Below are 19,715 nucleotides of genomic sequence, written 5' to 3'. Positions count from 1 at the left end.
GAATCATGCAATGTTAGTCTAAAGCTTTAGTCTAAAGAAATTAGACATGGCTGAACAAGCTTCAGCAGGACATTGCATTCAAGAGCTAAATTGATGAAAATCAATCAGCTTTGGTGATGATAAGAACATCACCTTGAAACACTAGAATTCATTCTTAAGAACTCTGAAGAAAAATACCTAATCTAAGCAACAAGATGAATCGTCCGTTGTCCATACTCGAACAATCCCCGGCAACGGCGCCAAAAACTTGGTGGGCGAAATTGTGATCATCAATGGCGCCATCAACATGGTACGCACAATTGTAATCTCAACTATTTATCACAACTTCGCACAACTAACCAGCAAGTGTACTGGGTCGTCCAAGTAATAAACCTTACGCGAGTAAGGGTCGATCCCACAGAGATTGTTGGTATGAAGCAAGCTATGGTCACCTTGTAAATCTTAGTCAGGCAAACTCAACTGATTATGGATGATGTATGTATAAAACATAAAGATAAAGATAGAGATACTTATGTAATTCATTGGTGGGAATTTCAGATAAGCGTACGAAGATGCTTTGTCCCTTCCGTCTCTCTGCTTTCCTACTGTCTTCATCCAATCCTTCTTACTCCTTTCCATGGCAAGCTGTATGTAGGGTTTCACTGTTGTCAGTGGCTACCTCCCATCCTCTTAGTGAAAATGTTCAACGCACCCTGTCACGGCACGGCTATTCAGCTGTTGGTTCTCGATCATGTCGGAATAGAATCCAGTGATTCTTTTGCGTCTGTCACTAACGCCCCACAATCGCGAGTTTGAAGCTCGTCATAGTCATTCAATCATTGAATCCTACTCAGAATACCACAGACAAGGTTTAGACCATCCGGATTCTCTTGAATGCCGCCATCAATTCTAGCTTATACCACGAAGATTCCGGTTAAAGAATCCAAGAGATATCCACCCAATCTAAGGTAGAACGGAGGTGGTTGTCAGGCACACGTTCATAGGTGAGAATGATGATGAGTGTCATGGATCATCACATTCATCAAGTTGAAGAACAAGTGATATCTTGGAACAAGAACAAGCTGAATTGAATAGAAGAACAATAGTAATTGCATTAATACTCGAGGTACAGCAGAGCTCCACACCTTAATCTATGGTGTGTAGAAACTCCACCATTGAAAATACATAAGAACAAGGTCTAGGCATGGCCGTGAGGCCAGCCTCCCAATGATCTAAGAACTAGACGTCCAAAGATGATCCTAAGATCGAAAATGATCAAAAGATATAAAAATACAATAGCAAAAGGTCCTACTTATAGAGAACTGGTAGCCTAAGGTTTACAAAGATGAGTAAATGACATAAAAATCCACTTCCGGGCCCACTTGGTGTGTGCTTGGGCTGAGCATTGAAGCATTTTCATGTAGAGACTCTTCTTCGTGTTAAACGCCAGCTTTTGTGCCAGTTTGGGCGTTTAACTCCCATTCTTGTGCCAGTTCCGGCGTTTAACGCCGGGCAGTTTTGAGCTGATTTGGAACGCCAGTTTGGGCCATCAAATCTCGGGAAAAGTATGAACTATTATATATTGCTGGAAAGTCTAGGATGTCTACTTTCCAACGCCGTTAAGAGCGCGCCAATTGGGCTTCTATAGCTCCAGAAAATCCACTTCGAGTGCAGGAAGGTCAGAATCCAACAGCATCTGCAGTCCTTTTTAGTCTCTGAATCAGATTTTTGCTGAAGTCCCTCAATTTCAGCCAGAAAATACCTGAAATCACAGAAAAACACACAAACTCATAGTAATGTCCAGAAAAGTAAATTTTAACTAAAAACTAATAAAAATATAATAAAAACTAACTAAAACATACTAAAAACAATGCCAAAAAGCTTATAAATTATCCGCTCATCACTGAGCAAGCTTAGAGTGGATGTTTAGACCTTCAAACAAAAAGATGGTGAATCCCTCTATGAAGCTTGGGAAAGATACAAGTAGTTGACCAAAAGGTGTCCATCTGACATGTTGTCAGAATGGACCATATTAGATATATTCTATTATGGTCTATCTGAATTTTTGAAAATGTCATTGGACCATTCTGCAGGTGGATCCATTCACCTAAAGAAAACACCTGCAGAAGCTCAAGAACTTATTGACATGGTTGCAAATAACCAGTTCATGTACACTTCTGAGAAGAATTCTGTGAGTAATGGGACGCCTCAGAGGAAGGGAGTTCTTGAAATTGATGCTCTGAATGCCATATTGGCTCAGAACAAAGTGTTGACTCAGCAAGTTAACATGATTTCTCAAAGTCTGAATGGATGGCAAAATGCATCCAACAGTACTAAAGAGGCAGCTTCTGAAGAAGCTTATGATCCTGAAAACCCTGCAATAGCAGAGGTAAATTACATGGGTGAACCTTATGGAAACACCTATAATTCATCATGGAGAAATCATCCAAATTTCTCATGGAAGGATCAACAAAAGCCTCAACAAGGCTTTAACAATGGTGGACGTAATAGGCTGAGCAATAGCAAGCCTTTTCCATCATCTTCTCAGCAACAGACAAAGAATTCTGAACAAAACACTTCTAATTTAGCCAATCTAGTCTCTGATCTGTCAAAGGCCACTTTCAGTTTCATGAGTGAAACAAGATCCTCCATCAGAAATCTGGAGGCACAAGTGGGCAAGCTGAGTAAGAAAGTCATTGAAACTCCTCCCAGTATTCTCCCAAGCAATACAGAAGAGAATCCAAAAGGAGAGTGCAAGGCCATTGATGTGATCAATATGGCCGAATGCATAAGGGAGGAGAAGGACGAAAATCCTAGTGAGGAAGACCTCCTGGGACGTCTCTCAAGCAAGAAGGAGTTTCCTATTAAGGATCCAAATGAATCTGAGGCTCATATAGAGACCATAGAGATTCCATTAAATCTCCTTCTGCCATTCATGAGCTCTGAAGACTATTCTTCCTCTGAGGAGGATGAAGATGTGACTGGAGAGCAAGTTGCTCAATATTTAGGAGCTATTATGAAGCTGAATGCCAAGTTGTTTGGTAATGAGACTTGGGAAAGTGAACCTCCCTTGCTCATTAATGAACTAGATACCTGGATTCAGCAAATTTTACCTCAAAAGAGACAAGATCCTGGCAAGTTCTTAATACCTTGTACCATAGGCACCATGACCTTTGAAAAAGCTCTATGTGATCTGGGGTCAAGAATAAATCTTATGCCACTCTCTGTAATGGAGAAGTTGGGGATCATTGAGGTACAACCTGTCTTGTTCTCATTACAATTGGCAGACAAGTCATTAAGACAAGCTTATGGAGTAGTAGAGGATGTGTTAGTAAAGGTTGAAGGCTTTACATCCCTACTGATTTCATAATATTAGACACTGGAAAGGAAGAGGATGAATGCATCATCCTTGGAAGACCTTTCCTAGCTACAGCAGGAGCTGTGATAGATGTCAACAGAGGTGAATTAGTCCTTCAATTGAATAGGGACTACCTGGTGTTCAAGGCACATGGCCATCCCTCTGTGACAAAAGAGAGTGAGCACAAAGAGCTTCTCTTAGTTCAGAGTCAAGAAGAGCCGCCACAGTCAAACTCTAAGTTTGGTGTTGGGAGGCCACAACCAAACACTAAGTTTGGTGTTAAGACCCCATATCCAAACTCTAAGTTTGGTGTTGGGACTATACAACATTGACCTGATCCCCTGTGAGGCTCCATGAGAGCCCACTGTCAAGCTAATGACATTAAAAGAGCGCTTGTTGGGAGGCAACCCAATTTTATTTATCTAATTTTTATTTTATTTTATTGTTATTTTGTGTTTTATTAGGTACATGATCATGTGGAGTCACGAAAAAAATATAAAAATTAAAAATAGAATCAAAAACAGCAGAAGAAAAATCACACCTTGGAGGGAGGACATACTGGCGTTCAACGCCAGTAAGGAGCATCTGACTGGCGTTCAACGCCAGAACAGAGCATGAATCTGGCGCTGAACGCCAGAAACAAGCAACACTCTGGCGTTTGAACGCCAGGAATGTGCCTTGAGGAAAGCTGGCGCTGAACGCCAGTAACAAGCATGGAACTGGCGTTCAACGCCAGAAACATGCTACACATGGGCGTTGAACGCCCAGAACGTGCATCACCTCGGCGTTTAAACGCCAGAATGGTATGCAAAGGCATTTTACATGCCTAATTGGTGCAGGGATGTAAATCCTTGACACCTCAGGATCTGTAGACCCCACAGGATCACCTCAGGATCTGTGGACCTCACAGGATCCCCACCTACCTCGCCCTCTCTCTCTCTATTCATGGTCATCCCTTCTGTTTTCCATTCCCCACTCACATCCATCCACTCGTCCCCATACACCCCACCTACCTTCAAAATTCAAAATCTCTTTCCCAACCAATCCCACCCATATAGCCGAATACACACATCCATCCATCTCCTCCATATCTTCTTCTTATTCTTCATCTTTTCTTTCTTCTCTTGCTCGAGGGCGAGCAATTTTCTAAGTTTGGTGTGGTAAAAGCATAGCATTTTGTTTTTCCATAACCATTGATGGCACCTAAGGCCAGAGAAACCTTAAAAAAAAAAAGAGAGAAAAGGGAAGACAAAAACTTTCACCTCTGAGTCATGGGAGATGGAAAGACTCATCTAAAGGGTTTATAGCTCAGTGGTAGAACATTTGACTGCAAATCAAGAGATCCCTAAGATACCTCAGGGGATAAATTGTCCTCCACACAATTATTGGGAGCAACTAAGGATAGGAGCACTAAAATTACTAGGGATCATCCAACAGAAGCAAGGAAGAGACATAAAGGAGCTCAAAGAGCACCATTGGTTCTTCAAGAAGGCGCCACCCTCACTAAGGTGGACTCATTCCTTGTCCTTATTTCTCTATTTTTCGATTTTTATGCTTCATGTTTATCTATATTTTGTGTTTCTACTTCATGATCATTAGTGTTTAGTAACTATGTCTTAAAGTTATGAATAATTCCATTAATCCTTCACCTCTCTTAAATGAAAAATGTTTTAATCAAAAGAACAAGAAGTACATGAATTTCGAATTTATCCTTGAATTTAGTTCAATTATATTGATGTGGTGACAATACTTTTTGTTTTCTGAATGAATGCTTGAACAGTGCATATTTTTGATCTTGTTGTTTATGAATGTTAAAACTGTTGGCTCTTGAAAGAATGATGAACAAAGAGAAATGTTATTGACAATCTGAAAAATCATGAAATTGATTCTTGAAGCAAGAAAAAGCAGTGAAAAGTAAAAAGCTTGCGAAAAAAATGGCGAAAAAAATAGAAAGAAAAAGAAAAAGCAAGCAGAAAAAGCCAATAGCCCTTAAAACCAAAAGGCAAGGGTAAAAAGGATCCAAGGCTTTGAGCATCAATGGATAGGAGGGCCCAAGAAAATAAAATCCAGGCCTAAGCGGCTAAATTAAGCTGTCCCTAACCATGTGCTTGTGTCATGCAGGTCCAAGTGAAAAGCTTGAGACTGAGTGGCTAAAGTCGTGATCCAAAGCAAAAGAGTGTGCTTAAGAGCTCTGGACACCTCTAACTGGGGACTCTAGCAAAGCTGAGTCATAATCTGAAAAGGTTCACCCAGTCATGTGTCTGTGGCATTTATGTATCCAGTGGTAATACTGGAAAACAAAGTGCTTAGGGCCACGGCCAAGACTCATAAAAGTAGCTGTGTTCAAGAATCAACATACTTAACTAGGAGAATCAATAACACTATCTGAAATTCTAAGTTCCTAGAGATGCCAATCATTCTAAACTTCAAAGGAAAAAGTGAGATGCCAAAACTGTTCAGAAGCAAAAAGCTACAAGTCCTGCTCATCTAATTAGAATTAATATTCATTGATATTTTGGAATTTATAGTATATTCTCTTCTTTTTATCCTATTTGATTTTCAGTTGCTTGGGGACAAGCAATAATTTAAGTTTGGTGTTGTGATGAGCGGATAATTTATATGCTTTTTGGCATTGTTTTTAGTTAGTTTTTAGTAAGTTCAAACTACTTTTAGGAATGTTTTCATTAGTTTTTATGTTAAATTCACATTTCTGGACTTTACTATGAGTTTGTGTGTTTTTCTGTAATTTCAGGTAATTTCTGGCTGAAATTGAGGGACTTGAGCAAAACTCTGAAAAAGGCTGACAAAAGGACTGCTGAATGCTGTTAGAATCTGACCTCCCTGCACTCAAAATGGATTTTCTGGAGCTACAGAACTCCAAATGGTGCTCTCTCAACGGCTTTGGAAAGTAAACATCCAGAGCTTTCCAGCAATATATAATAGTCCATACTTTATTGGGGAATTGACGACGTAAAGTGGCGCTCAACGCCAAGTACATGCTGCTGTCTGGAGTCAAACGCCAGAAACACGTCACGACCCGGAGTTGAACGCCAGAAACACGCTATAACTTGGCGTTCAACTCCAAAAGAAGCCTCAGCTCGTGGATAGATCAATCTCAGCCCAAACACACACCAAGTGGGCCCCGGAAGTGGATTTATGCATCAATTACTTACTCCTGTAAACCCTAGTAGCTAGTTTATTATAAATAGAACTTTTTACTAGTGTATTAGACATCTTGGGACGATTAGTTCTCAGATCATGGGGGCTGGCCATTCGGCCATGCCTGGATCTCTCACTTATGTATTTTCAACGGTGGAGTTTCTACACACCATAGATTAAGGGTGTGGAGCTCTGCTGTACCTCAAGTTTCAATGTAATTACTATTAATTTCTATTCAATTATCTTTATTCCTATTCTAAGATATTCGTTGCACTTCAACTTGATGAATGTGATGATCCGTGACACTCATCATCATTCTCACCTATGAACGCGCGTGACTGACAATCACTTCCGTTCTACCTTAAGCCGGGAGCATATCTCTTAGATTCCCCAACAGAATCTTTGTGGTATAAGCTAGATAGATGGCGGCATTCATGGGAATCCGGAAAGTATAACCTTGTCTGTGGTATTCCGAGTAAGATTCTAGGATTGAATGACTGTGACGAACTTCAAACTCCTGAAGGCTGGGCGTTAGTGACAGACGCAAAAGAATCAAGGGATTCTATTCCAACCTGATTGAGAACCGACAGATGATTAGCCGTGCTGTGACAGAGCATAGGACCATTTTCACTGAGAGGATGGGATGTAGCCATTGACAATGGTGATGCCCTACATACAGCTTGCCATGGAAAGGAGTAAGAAGGATTGGATGAATGTAATATGAAAGTAGAGATTCAAGAGGAGCACAGCATCTCCAAACGCCTATCTGAAATTCCCATTATTGATCTACATAAGTATTTCTATCCTATTTTATTTTCTGTTTATTATTAATTTTCGAACTTATCCATAATCAATTATTATCCGCCTGACTGAGATTTACAAGGTGACCATAGCTTGCTTCATACCAACAATCTCTGTGGGATCGACCCTTGCTCACGTAAGGTATTACTTGGATGACCCAGTACACTTGCTGGTTAAGTTGAACGGAGTTGTGACCACACATAGTTGTAAACCATGGTATTGGCATCATGTTTTTGGTGCCATTGCCAGGGAACGAAAAAGCAATGAATTTTACAAAATGCAATAACATATGAATCACAATTTCGTCCACCAAATACCTACCCCTGTTAATGGTTTTTGTTTAGTAATTAGGTTGGATAATTGAATAACGAAGTTCTAGGATTACCTATGGAATTCTCAGGACCTTATTTATTATACACGTGGCACTTTTACCATGCTGAGAACCTCCGGTTCTCATTACATATTGTATTGTTGTTTTTCAGATACAGGTCGAGAGGCTCCTCGCTAGGCGTTTGGATCCTGGGAAGCAAAGTATCCCTTGGGTGTATTTTGGTTTTCTATTTGTATATATGTCTATATGTATTTAGCACGCAAGTAATCCGTTCCTGAGCGTTGCACTTTTTATTTTGTTATTTTGTTTTACTCCTGTTTCAAGGCTCTTAGTTAAGTATCCTTTTCTCCATTATTATATATATTACTATTCTTAGAGGTCGTAATACCTTACTATCTCAGTCTTATGACTTAAGCATAAGATTAAGTATGGTAGGGTGTTACATTATGGTATCAGAGCAATTCGTTCCTGTAGAGCCTGAGGACGAATTGATTATGCTTCTATGCATTCTCTGTGTATGTGTCTATGTGCTATTATGAAATCTAATTGATATATGTGGCACAAACGTCCATGAGTATGCATTTGGAACTTAAAGCACTAGACTTGCGATATTGAGACTGATCAACTTGATATCACTTAGTTGGTGTGTATAGGGACCAGATGTTGACTCGCGAATGCAGACACGGGCGAGGTAGAGGCAGAGTAGGCAATGCTATGCCTGAAGCAACAGGGAATATTCCTAATCCTGTAGACTTCATGGCTGCTCTAGGGAATATGGACGCGGCGATGCAAGCGACAGCCGTAGCCCTGGGATACCAAATAAATAATGGTAACAATGGCAACAACGGTGATAATGGTCCTATGACGCTTTCCTCCTTCCTGAAGGTTCATCCTCCAACCTTCAGAGGAACCTTGAACCCTACTGATGCGGATAACTGGGTACAAGCCATTCAGCGAGCATTACAGGCTCAGCAGGTTCCTGAAGAACAGTGGGTTGAGTTTGGGACCTACCAACTGCAAGGTGAAGCTCAACATTGGTGGCAGTGCGTGAGGCACGTTCTGCAGCCTGGTGGGGTTGTGATCTCTTGGGAGTTGTTCCGAGAATAATTCTATAAGAAATACTTTTCCATTTCTGCCAGAAATGCTAAGGAACTTGAACTGCTTCAGCTGAAACAAGGTCAGATGACCATCACTGAGTACACTAGCAGGTTTGAGAAACTGTGCCATTTCTCACGGATTTGTCAGGGAGCTCCTGAGGACTTTGCTAAGTGGAAATTCATTAAGTATGAAGGAGGCCTTCGGAGAGACATTCAGAGTTTTGTAGCACCTATGGAGATCCGGGTGTTTTCTGAACTTGTGAATAAGAGCAGGATAGCTGAAGAATGTGTGAGGAACACAGCTGTGGCAAAGAATGATAACCAGAAGTTCCACCGAAGAGATCACCATCAGAATTTGGCACCAAGGAGTCAAGAATTCAAGAGGACTGAGAACTACCGACCCAATAGGCAGCATAAAAACAAGCAAGGTTTGTGTTACCAGTACGGATCAGCCAGGCATCTAGTTAAGGACTGTCCTAATCCACGTGGTGGAAACTCATGATGTAGATAGATCACAATCACCAGGTTAAGGTAAATGCAATGATTGGATTTGAGAAGCAATGAATTCTTCTAGTATACCATGATTGCTCATAGTCTAAGATAGAGAAGAAAGACATAGGTTAAAACTTAGAACCAAACTAAATCGTTCCGAATAGGGTATTGTCGTCAAAGCCTACAGAGTTTAGTGAAGTTTTTAGTTGCCGTTGGATGAATAACCAAGACTCTTAGAGATAAATGAATTAGGGGAATGGAACAATAGTCTATTCACATAAGAGGACCCAAGATGATGGTGGGTCACAAAAAGGAAAAGGTAAACTGAAACTGATACCTGAAATTTTATTTGCATAGAGGAAGTGAGACATCACACTAATCCATACTATCAAATGTTTTTGGTCCGATTTTCTTTCTTGAGATGCACCTAAATTCTTCTTCTTGTGCATTCTATTATTTTGATACAACTCTGATTTACCGTATATAAAACTCTTTCTATTTTCTCATGAACATTGTTTACACTATTCATTCATCTTTCAAGCTGAATATTTCTTTGAAAATCAACTCAAGCCTATATTAGTATTGCGTATGAATCCCAACTGTAACCAGAGAGACGTCGATTTCTTAGAGCAAGACCTTTGAACGCAAAACGAACCTGTGACATTACTAGGGAATTTAGAGCCTTAATCCTCACCAATCGTATTGCTCGTGATTAAATAGATGCAATGAGGTACATCGTGGGAATAAATTACTAGGATTCGATGAAAGCCATTGAGCCATAGAAAGAAGATTGACCTTCATGCCAATGCTCGTATCACTTGAGCCTAACAAACCATTTAGGGAATGACTACGATGTATTATTGAAAAACTTAAGATGCATGCAGATGCAATGTCATGAGGTTGTGATAGATGCCCTAAGCAAGAAGTTTCTAAAAGATTCTTGGACGTTAATTCCAAAGGAGAAAATGTTAGATGAGTTAAAGTTCTAAGTTAGAAGAATGAGAGTGTTGGAAGTGTTGGTCTAAATCCATTGCTAGGTTACAACATGGAATCGATGAGGTACGGGACGTGTAACGAGATAATAAGGAGCCGTCAAAGATGTCGAAGTTTGGTAAAGAAAAGGGAATTAAGAAGAGATTTATATGTCCAATGCCGGAATAAAGATCGTAGAGTCAAGGACTGAGGGAGTGCAAAAATGGTGACAAGGAACTACTAAAAGTATTGAAACCTGTTGAATCAAGGAGATACCGAGAAGGAGTTATATATTTAAATCAGAAATTGTGACGAGAAATTATTGTCCGAAACTTACGAGAAAGAATTTTCAAAGTTACCGTGAAACTGCCAAGATGTACGATGAATCAAAGAAGATGTTTTTGGGTTATCAGAAATAAAGAATAAAGTGGCAATGCATGTAATGGCGTGTTGAAGCATGAGAAAGTAAAGGAGGACCATCAGAAACTATTCGGAATGCTACAACTATTGAAGATTCTACATCGGAAGTAAGGAAGAGTAATTATCGGTTTCGTATTAGATTGTCGAGGACTAGAGGAGAAGATGGAGCTTCACAGAGCTCTAAATACTACCGTATTGATAAAAACTGTAACATCAAATGTCTTAGTTCATGAATTTGACAGCCGAGGCAACGGAGAAGAAGTTACGCAAATCTGAATTAGAATTCTCACTATGGAAGCTGACAAATGAATTAGGCAAATCTAAGAGGAAGACTTATCAAGTGGGAAGGAAGAGGATACCTATTTCTGAAAATCACTTCAACGAACTAGAATCGGGTAAGCAATCAAAAACTAAGAAGTTAAATCCCCATTACATTGGGCTGTTAGGAATCCTGAAGGAAATTGGACCAATGGCGTGTAGGACCACTTTACCACCACATCTATCGAACTTGCATGACGTGCTTCACATATCGCAACTTCATAAATACACTTTTGATCCTAATCAAGTTCTAGAACCAGAAACGGTTCAAGTGGAAGAAGATCGGACGCCTCCGATAGCTCCAATTAGGATCTATAACACCAGCATCAAGTGTTTACGCAGAAAAGAAGTTTCTCGGATGGAGATAGCGTGGAGTCGGGCTGGTACTAAAGAGTATATCCAGAGCATGAGTCAGATATGCGGAAGGGCTACCCACACCTCTTTTCAGATAACTCTCTCTGAATTTTGAGGACAAAATTACTAATTAGGTGGGTAGGATGTAAACCCCGCTAAAATCGGTAAATAATTAGTCAACAAATAAATTTTTAAATAGGAAAATTAGAAATGCAAAACTAATGTCAAAATAGGGTAGAGCTCGTCAAAACGAGAATTTTGACACCAATTTTAAAAAATTTGGCCCAAGATTGGGCCGAATAGGCCGAACCGGTCGAACTGGACCCGAACTGGACCCGTGGGCCCAACCAACTCACTATATATAATGAGCTGAAGCTCATTTCATTCTATTCAGCATGCAGAACACGCTGGGCAGCAACCTAAATGGGGAAGAACATGTTGACGATTCCAAAACCCCCGATTTCATTCAAATCCACATAACTTCTCACTCCGAGCTCCGATCGTCGCACCGTTTGCGGCTACGCGTCCGCGGCGTCGAGCTCAACAAAGCCCATAGCATTGAAAGGTAAGAAAACCACGTTTTCTTTCTAAATTACCCTATTTCCAGTTCTGAATTTATTGGGCTTTGGTGTTGAGATTTTGTATAATTTGGTGTTTTAGGCTCAAGTTAGCTTTCGGGACTTATGGGCTCAAGCTATTGAGCATATGGGTATGGTAAGGATACCCTAACCCTAGCTCAATCTTGTATTTATAATGGAAAACTGAATTGGAACATATATATGTGTATTAGGTGTAGTTTAAGAGGGTGTTTATGCATTGGACTTGAATTTGGATTACTTGGAGCTTTGCTGGTGACAAGGCTTGCTTTGGGGCTGTTTGATTGAACTTGGAGGGACTGCGATTTTGTATTGAGAGGCTGCCTTGGGTTAATTAAATGATCGGCTAAGGTATGGTTTAAGTTTCGCACATTTAATATTTATGGTGTTGTGAAAACTTAGGTTAGAAGAACCATAGGATAAGTTGAATTGTTTGTTGTATTTAATGATTAGCCTTGTAATATAGTTGGAATAGATTTGTTGGTGGATACATATTAGAATTATGAGGTGTGGAAGTTATTAATGTTGTGCTCATATATTTATTTATGATGGATTAGGATTAGTGTTTGTTAAAAAGAATGTAGAGTTGTGTTGTGGTGGTATTACATATGCTGTAACTAATTATGTAATGATCAGAATTACATGAGACAAGTTTGGGCTAAACTTGGGAATATAAGGAACTAAACTGAAAAATTTGGGACCTTTTTATTAAATATACAATTTATGGCAAATTTTTAAAGTTAGGCAGAAAAGGTCAGATAAGGCAGCAACTTGTTTGTCTTGTTGTGACTTCTACGAGTTGAGTTTTGGAACAAATCCAATTTTGTTATAAAATTTGATTAATCTTATTTGTTTTTATAAAACATCAGAATTTGATTAATCTTATTTGTTTTTGAATATTGGTGGTCAAAGCTGAAAAGAAACAGATTTCAGCAAGTTATGCACCAACTTCCAATCCTTGTAACTCTTAGAATTGAATAACAATTGGGTTGAAACCATAACACACTTGCTCCTGGATGAGCTAGGAGTTTCCAAACCAAAATTTAGCTTAATTGGAGTTTTGTAATAAAAGTTATTCAAATTGAAAGGCACAAAGCTTGTTGGTTTCTAAAACAGATTTTGACTCATTTTTACTTAACTTCCAGGTAATGTAACTTCTTTATTAAAAATGGTATTAACTCAGAACCAACTAAAAAAGAAACCTGGATGAGTAAATTTTAACTACATTAATTTTTAAAGTCATTGGATTTAACTTGGATTTTATATTGAATTTTGAATATGACATGTGATGAGCGGATAATTTATACGCTTTTTGGCATTGTTTTCACATAGTTTTTAGTAAGTTTAAGCTACTTTTAGGGATGTTTTCATTAGTTTTTATGCTAAATTCACATTTCTGGACTTTACTATGAGTTTGTGTGTTTTTCTGTGATTTCAGGTAAATTCTGACTGAAATTGAGGGATTTGAGCAAAACTCTGAAGAAGGCTGACAAAAGGACTGCTGATGCTGTTGGATTCTGACCTCCCTGCACTCGAAATGGATTTTCTGGAGGTACAGAACTCCAATTGGCGCGCTCTCAACGGCGTTGGAAAGTAGACATCCAGGGCTTTCCAGCAATATATAATAGTCCATACTTTATTCGAAGAATGACGACGTAACTTGGCGTTAAACGCCAAGTACACGCTGCTGTCTGGAGTTAAACGCCAGAAAAACGTCATGATCCGGAGTTAAACGCCCAAAACACGTCATAACTCAAAGTTTAACGCCAAGAAATGCCTTAGCTCGTGGAATGATCAAGCTCAGCCCAAGCATACACCAAGTGGGCCCCGGAAGTGGATTTATGCATCAATTACTTACTCATGTAAACCCTAGTAGCTAGTCTAGTATATATAGGTCATTTATCTATTGTATTAGACATCCTGGATTGTATTTTGAATCCTGTGATCACGTTAGAGAGGGCTGGCCATTCGGCCATGCCTGAACTCTTTGCTTATGTATTTTCAACGGTGGAGTTTCTGCACACCATAGATTAAGGGTGTGGAGCTCTGCTGTACCTCAAGTATTAATGAAATTCTATCTTCTTTTATTCAAATCTCTCTTATTCTTATTCCAAGATATTCATTCGTACCCAAGAACATGATGAATGTGATGAGTCAGATTACCCTCATTATTATTCTCACTTATGAATGTGAGTGATTGACAACCACTTCCGTTCTACATGCAACAGAGCTTGAATGTATATCTCTTAGATTCCCCAACAGAATCTTCGTGGTATAAGCTAGATAGATGGCGGCATTTATGAGGATCCGGAAAGTCTCACCTTGTCTGTGGTATTCCGAGTAGGATCCTGGGAATCCGGAAAGTCTAACCTTGTCTGTGGTATTCCGAGTAGGATTCCGGTAATGAATGACCGTGACGTGCTTCAAACTTTAACCTGCTGGGCGTTAGTGACAGACGCAAAAGAGGGATTCTATTCCAGTAGGAGCGGGAACCAACCGGTGATTAGCCGTACTGTGACAGAGTGCGTTAGCATGGTTTTCACTGCGAGGATGGGATGTAGCCATCAACCATGGGTGATGCCTCCAGACTGGTTAGCTGTGCGAGTGACAGCCGCACAGGTTATTTCCCCGTGAGGAATGAAAGTAGCCACAGTTGATGGTGAACTCCTATACAAAGCTTGCCATGGAAAGGAGTAAGAAGGATTGAGTAGAAGGAGTAGGAGAACAGGCGTCCAAGAGCTCTACAGCATCTCCATCCGCTTATCTGAAATTCCCACCAATGAATCTGCATAAGTATCTTTATCCCTTTCATTATTTCTATTTTCGAAAACCCATAAAACTATTTTAATCTGCCTAACTGAGATTTGCAAGGTGACCATAGCTTGCTTCATACCAACAATCTCTGTGGATTCGACCCTTACTCACGTAAGGTTTATTACTTGGACGACCCAGTACACTTGCTGGTTAGTTGAACGGAGTTGTGAAGAAAATAAACAGTGCCCTATTCAGGTGCTGCCCCTTAGAAGCCTTCATCTCAAAATAATTAGAACATGTGATCCCAATTTCGTCCACCAAGTTTTTGGCGCCGTTGCCGGGGATTGTTCGAGTATGGACAACTGACGGTTCATCTTGTTGCTCAGATTAGGTAATTTTTCTTTTCAAAATCTTTTTCAAAAATCTTTCTTTTATTTTTCGTTTTCTTCACAAATATTTTCGAAAAAAATTTAATAAAAATACAAAAAAATTAGAAAATCATAAAAATCAAAAATATTTTGTGTTTCTTGTTTGAGTCTTGTGTTAATTTTTAAGTTTGGTGTCAATTGCATGCTTTTAAAATTTTACTTGCATTTTTCGAAAATCTCATGCATTCATAGTGTTCTTCATGATCTTCAAGTTGTTCTTGATAAGTCTTCTTGTTTGATCTTGATGATTTCTTGTTTTGTGTCTTTTGTTGTTTTTCATGTGTATTTTTGCATTCATATTTTTCATGCATTAAAGATTTCTAAGTTTGGTGTCTTGCATGTTTTCTTTGCATTAAAATTTTTTCAAAATTATGTTCTTGATGTTCATCATGATCTTCAAAGTGTTCTTGGTGTTCATCTTGACATTCATAGCATTCTTGCATGCATCTTGTGTCTTGATCCAAAATTTTCATGTTTTGGGTCATTTTTGTGTTTTTCTTTAAAAATTCAAAAATAAAAAAAATATCTTTTCCTTATTTCCCTCCAAAATTTCGAAATTTTGGGTTGACTTGGTCAAAAATTTTTAAAATTAGTTGTTTCTTACAAGTCAAGTCAAAATTTCAATTTTAAAAATCTTATCTTTTCAAAATCTTTTTCAAAAATCATATCTTTTTCATTTTTTTTATAATTTTCGAAAATTTCAAAATTATTTTTCAAAATATTTTCAAAATCTTTTTCTTATCTTTTTATCCAATTTTCGAAAAATTAGCTAACAATTAATGTGATTGGTTCAAAAATTTGAAGTTTGTTACTTTCTTGTTAAGAAAGGTTCAATCTTTAAGTTCTAGAATCTTATCTTGGAGTTTCTTGTTAGTTAAGTAATTTTTAAAATTAAATCTTTTTCAAAATATCGTTTTATCTTTTATCTTATATTTTTCAAAAATTTTATCTTTTTCAAAATTTGATTTCAAAATATCTTATCTAACTTCTTATCTTCTTATCTTTTTCAAATTTTGATTTCAAATCTTTTTCAATCAATTAACTAACTTTTTGTTTGTTTCTTATCTTTTTCAAAACTACCTAACTACCTATCTCTCTCGAATTTTCGAAAATCCTCCGTCTCTTTTTCAAAAATTCTTGTTAATTGTTTTAAATTTTAATTTTAATCTCATCTCATCTTTAATTTTCGAAAATCACTAACCATTTTTTCAAAATTATTTTCGAAAATTCTCTTCTCTTTTCTTCTTCTATTTAATTATTTAATTACTAACACTTCTCTTCACCTCACTTCATCTAAATTCGAATTCTTCTTCATCCTTCTTCATTCTTCTACCTCTTTCTTCTTCTACTAACATAAGGGAATCTCTATACTGTGACATAGAGGATTCCTTTTTCTTTTCTTGTTTTCTTCTCTTTCTTATGAGCAGGAACAAGGATAAAGGTACTCTTGTTGAAGCTGATCCAGAACCTGAAAGGACTCTGAAGAGAAAATTAAGAGAAGCTAAATTACAACAATCCAGAAATAACCTTTCAGAAATTTTCGAACAAGAGAAGGACATGGCAGCCGAAAATAATAATAATAATAATGCAAGGAGAATGCTTGGTGACTTCACAAAGCCAACATCCAAGTTTGATGGAAGAAGCATCTCCATTCCTGCCATTGGAGCCAATAACTTTGAGCTTAAGCCTCAACTAGTTGCATTAATGCAACAAAACTGCAAGTTTTATGGACTTCCATCTGAAGATCCTTATCAGTTTTTAACTGAATTCTTGCAAGTCTGTGATACTGTAAAGACAAATGGAGTTAATCCTGAAGTCTACAGACTCATGCTTTTCCCTTTTGCTGTAAGAGACAGAGCTAGAATATGGTTGGACTCACAACCTAAGGATAGCCTGGACTCCTGGGATAAGCTGGTCACTGCCTTTCTGGATAAATTCTTTCCTCCTCAAAAGCTAAGCAAGCTGAGAGTGGATGTTCAAACCTTCAAACAAAAAGATGGTGAATCCCTCTATGAAGCTTGGGAAAGATACAAGCAATTGACCAAAAGATGTCCATCTGACATGTTTTCAGAATGGACCCTATTAGATATCTTCTATTATGGTCTCTCTGAATTTTCGAAAATGTCATTGGACCATTCTGCAGGTGGATCCATTCACCTGAAGAAAACGCCTGAAGAGGCTCAAGAACTCATTGACATGGTTGCTAACAACCAGTTCATGTATACCTCTGAGAGGAATTCCGTGAATAATGGGGTCCCTCATAAGAAAGGAGTTCTTGAAATTGATGCTCTGAATGCCATATTGGCTCAGAACAAAATGTTGACCCAACAGGTCAACATAATCTCTCAAAATCTGAATGGATTGCAAAATGCATCCAACAGTACTAGAGAGGCTGCTTCTGAAGAAGCTTATGATCCTGAAAACCCTGCCATGGCAGAGGTTAATTATCTGGGTGAACCTTATGGAAACACCTATAACCCATCATGGAGAAATCATCCAAATTTCTCCTGGAAGGATCAACAAAAACCTCAACAAGGTTTTAACAATGGTGGACGCAATAGGCTGAATAATAGTAAGCCATATCCATCATCTTCTCAGCAACAGACAGAGAATGCTGAACAAAACAATTCTAATTTAGCTAATATAGTCTCTGATCTGTCAAAAGCCACTTTCAGTTTCATGAATGAAACAAGATCCTCCATTAGAAATTTGGAGGCACAAGTAGGCCAGCTGAGTAAGAAAGTTATTGAAACTCCTCCCAGTATTCTCCCAAGTAATACAGAAGAGAATCCAAAAGGAGAGTGCAAAGCCATTGACTTCGTCAACATGGCCGAATGCACAAAGAAAGAGGAGGACGAAAATCCCAGTGAGGAAGACCTCCTGGGACGTCCTCCAAGCAAGAAGGAGCTTCCTAATAAGGATCCTGAGGAATCTGAGGCTCACACAGAGACCATAGAGATTCCACTAAATCTCCTTCTGCCATTCATGAGCTCTGACTATTATTCATCCTCTGAAGAGGATGAAGATGTGACTGAAGAGCAAGTTGCTCAATACTTAGGAGCTATCATGAAGCTGAATGCCAAGTTATTTGGTAATGAGATTTGGGAAAGTGAACCTCCCTTGCTCATTAGTGAATTAGAGACTTGGATTCAGGAAACTCTACCTCAAAAGAAACAAGATCCTGGCAAGTTCTTAATACCTTGCACCATTGGCACCATGAGCTTTGAAAAAGCTCTGTGTGATCTTGGGTCAGGAATAAACCTTATGCCACTCTCTGTAATAGAGAAGCTAGGGATCATTGAGGTACAACCTGCCTTGTTCTCATTACAATTGGCAGACAAATCCATGAGAAAAGCTCATGGGATAGTAGAGGACGTGCTAGTAAGAGTTGAAAACCTTTACATCCCTGCTGATTTCATCATCCTAGATACTAGGAAGGAAGATGATGAATGCATCATCCTAGGAAGACCTTTCCTAGCCACAGCAGAAGCTGTGATAGATGTCAACAGAGGAGAGTTAGTCCTTCAACTGAATGGGGAATACCTTGTGTTTCAAGCACATGGCCATCCCTCTGTGACAAAAGAGAGTAAGCATCAAGAGCTTCTCTCAGTTCAAGGTCAAGAAGAACCCACACAGTCAGACTCTAAGTTTGGTGTTGTGAAGCCACAACCAAACTCTAAGTTTGGTGTTCAAACCCCATATCCAAACTCTAGGTTTGGTGTTGGGACGAGACAACATTGACTTGATTGCTCTGTGGCTCCCTGAGAGCCACTGTCAAGCTACTGACATTAAAGAAGCGCTTGTTGGGAGGCAACCCAATTTTATTTATCTAATTTTATTTTATTTTGTTTCTTTGTTATTTTTGTGTTTAATTAGGTACATGATCATGAGGAGTCACGAAAAAAATCAGAAAAATTAAAAACAGAGTCAAAAACAGAAGAAAAAAATTTTCCACCCTGGAGGACGCACGGGCTGGCGTTCAACGCCCAGAAGATGCATCTGGCGGGCGTTCAACGCCAGAACAGAGCATCTTCCTGGCGCTGAACGCCCAAAACAAGCTACATCCTGGCGTTTAACGCCAGGATGCGCACGTAGAGGACAATCTGGCGCTGAACGCCAGAAACAAGCTTGAAACTGGCGTTCAACGCCAGAAACAAGCATCACATGGGCGTTTAACACCCAGAACATGCACCAATGGGCGTTTGAACGCCAGAATGGTGCATGAAGGCAATTTACACGCCTATAGGGTGAAGGAATGGTATTTCTTTTCACCTCAGGACCTGTGGACCCCACAGGATTCTCACCTCAGGACCTGTGGACCCCACAGGATTCCCACCTCAGGATCTGTGGACCCCACAGGATCCCCACCTACCTTTTCTTTTAATCCTATTCACACTCTCCTAATCCAAATCTCATTTTCAATGTCACCCTTCCCAAAAACCTTCACCAATCACATCAATTTCTCTTCCCAATTACCCCATGCACCATTCACATCAACCTCCTCTTCCCCATAAACCCCACCTACCTCCATTACATTCAAATTCAATTTCCCACCCTTTTCCACCTAAAATGGCCGAAACCCAACCCCCCCTCTCCCTATAAATACCTCTCCTTTCTTCTTCATTTTCACACAACACAAACCCCTTCTTCTCTCCT

At 39.1% G+C, this 19,715-nt stretch overlaps 1 protein-coding gene and 2 non-coding genes across 3 annotated transcripts in view; 1 reads left to right on the top strand and 2 right to left on the bottom strand.

Moving 5' to 3' along the window:
- LOC112718266 (uncharacterized) overlaps positions 1-19,715 on the top strand; it is a 77,416-nt gene that overhangs the window by 29,956 nt on the left and 27,745 nt on the right. The window lies entirely within an intron of this gene.
- Positions 1,889-1,992, bottom strand: LOC112718674 (small nucleolar RNA R71). Its single transcript, XR_003161004.1, has one exon. It is a non-coding gene; the product is annotated as a small nucleolar RNA R71 (small nucleolar RNA).
- On the bottom strand, positions 17,019-17,122 carry LOC112719380 (small nucleolar RNA R71). The gene has a single exon (XR_003161684.1). It is a non-coding gene; the product is annotated as a small nucleolar RNA R71 (small nucleolar RNA).

This window comes from Arachis hypogaea, chromosome 10 (assembly GCF_003086295.3).
Source record: "Arachis hypogaea cultivar Tifrunner chromosome 10, arahy.Tifrunner.gnm2.J5K5, whole genome shotgun sequence".
In the NCBI taxonomy this organism is placed as follows: Eukaryota; Viridiplantae; Streptophyta; class Magnoliopsida; order Fabales; family Fabaceae; genus Arachis; species Arachis hypogaea.
This window is presented reverse-complemented; position numbering and strand designations above follow the sequence as displayed.